This window comes from Palaemon carinicauda, chromosome 42, assembly GCF_036898095.1.
Source record: "Palaemon carinicauda isolate YSFRI2023 chromosome 42, ASM3689809v2, whole genome shotgun sequence".
Taxonomy (NCBI): Eukaryota; Metazoa; Arthropoda; class Malacostraca; order Decapoda; family Palaemonidae; genus Palaemon; species Palaemon carinicauda.
The window spans coordinates 44086129-44088898 of record NC_090766.1 but is presented as its reverse complement, the minus strand read 5'-3'; positions in this window follow the sequence as shown (position 1 = coordinate 44088898).

The following is a 2770-nucleotide window of genomic DNA, read 5'->3' as shown; positions in this document are numbered from 1 at the left end:
CATATACATATTCATAAAATGAATATATTTTTATATATGTATGCTGGATTTTGTTTCAGATTGTCTAAGTGTGTAGTAACCCGTCAGTTTCATTATATATTTTCGTGCGTTTGCGTGTATGTAAACTATATTTACGCAAGAGTATATATGCCTTTATCTATGTTTATTTACTCGTAATACATCTGCACAAATCATGGCAATTTATCAGAAGCGAAAGAGAAAATAACTCGAGCATATATTCCAGAGGACAAAGAAAAAATATTTTCAGTATTTCTGATTATCAGGAAAACACGGTAAGGCAATATGCAGTCCGAACGCAGATGTGCAGTGCAAGTTTACGGGGAGATCGATTATTTGGCTGAACTTTTTGGGTAACGGAAATCGGGTTGGAATATTGCATTGTTGGTTTATCTTGTTTTAAATTTGATTTAATGTTACGCGTAACGTTTTCAGAGTTATGTAAATATACAATGGGACCGAAAGGATGAATATTCTATCATTGTTTATCGATGTGTAAATGCGTTTAGTATTATCCTTATTTGAAACCAAAGTGCAACCTAACAGTCACATCAGAATTCTATCAATATGTTTCAGCTTTGTGAAAAAATACTGTCTATCATTTAAAACATATCTCTTTCATTGTTATAAAGAATCTAAGGATGCGATTAATGTTATCTGTAATATATAGTGGACAAGAAAAACGCCATAGTGACGACAAACGCCTCACTGCACATGGCCACACTTGAACTGACTGTAGAATTTGGGGTTATGGACGGATTGCGGGGAGGTCTATAGGTAGGAGACCAGATATCATGTCATGTATCTAATTTTAGATGTGTTACGTTACCCATGAGGGGAAAATTATCACACGAGTCCAGATTTAGTAGCAAATGGCCTGATTACTTACGCTACTGGTGGCTAAATCGGGCCCGCCCAGAGTGCAGTGCCAAATTGGCCACAACGTAACATAAATTTCCCTCCCCGACGCTTGTTAGTTGGGAATTAAACAGTGACAGGTATTACGGCATAATTTCGGGCTGAAGTCATGGCGCTTCTTAAGTTATAGAAGAATCTTATATTTAGATCTAATTTTTATTCCTTGGTTGTTGAACCCGAAACACCTTGACTCGGTTGAAGGTTTATCATGAATATGCATGAAGCTTTTACCTTATTTTAATTACTTTATTTTATTCTAATTTAATAGCTTTATAGACAAGTCACAGATTTCTTATGGCTAGTAGAAAGGCTCAGGAGTATAATTTTATAGATAGAGCTCTGTGAGGTAAAGTTTTTCTTTTTTTATGAATAATCTACATTGTATTATTTTTAACTTGTAGTTCAACAAGGATCTATGTTGATTTGTTCTGTCCTGTAGCGGAAATATAACAAAGGCCGTGACAAAGGATATGAGGATAAAGGGGAAGAGGACAGAGAGGAAGGAAATATATAGGAGAAACTATTACTTTTTTCTCTTTTGTATTTCGTTTGATTAAGCTCAGAATTTTCATATAATCAAGTATGTTATTTTTGGTTAATTTCAGTATCAGTTACTAAGTAACATCACTTGTTAAAACGACAAATAGAACAAATTTAGATACGAACTCACAGGGAATTCTGTTTGTAGAATTTAGAATTGGCAAAAATTGTTATCCTTCGAAATTGGCATAAATTGTAATCCTCGAAATTGGCAAATTTTTAAATTGTTGGTTCATGTAACGAGGCAGTCGGGTGAATGCTCTTTGCCCTGCAATTCTCTCTCTCTCTCTCTCTCTCTCTCTCTCTCTCTCTCTCTCTCTCTCTCTCTCTCTCTCTCTCTCTCCGCAGAGCTTACTTCTTTGTTTGGGTTTCAGTACTGTTTACAGAGTAGTGTGTGTCTGATCACTTTGGATAAGGAGGGACAAATCGAGATTGTGGTTTTAAGAGTAATATTTGCTATCGTATTATGAGAAGTTATTATTATTTTTATAATTATAATGATGAATTAATAATTTTATTACTGGTTTATTTGAATAGCCAGATCCTCACATGTTAACAGTATATTTTGCGGAAGTATAAGTCAATTCTTTCTATAAAGGAAAATCATAATTTTGAATGTTACCACTGAGTGAAGTGGTTAAACGAGGTAACTTTGTGTGCGAAGTTTGCCCCTGTGATGTAATAATTCGTCTCATGAAGTGAGTAATAATAATTTATTCATGACAAATTAGTCTCGATATAGTAAAAAATCACACAAGTAATATCGTTCCTCGTTTGAAACTATATAACGAGCGACTATCTAAGGAAAGTAATGTGATTATATAATACATGAAGTGACACTTGAGCGCTTGAATAAAGAGTGTTTACTGTGAGTAGTAAGTGCTAATGAGCCAGAATCGGTAAAACTTTTCGCTTCTATATACAATTAAAAGATATTACAAGAAAACAATGGAATTGCTCTTTGGGAATAAGGAAACCTTAGAATTGATTTAGGGGAATGGGTAAACTTATTGTTTAGTAATGTAGGTATTGGCAAAACATCCAATTATTTGGTGGGAAAAGGAGAATCCATATTTACGCTGTGTAAAATGGGAAAACATGTAATTGTTTTGAGGGAAATAGGAAAATATATCATAATTGGCTTCTGAGGAATGGGGGAAACCTATGATTATGTGCAAGAATTCATCGAGTGAATTCTTCATTTATATATATACATCTATCAACTTATTCAACTTAACTTATTGAATGTATGAATTTTATCTTTGAAATTTATTGAAAGTCTGTGTATTAAGAT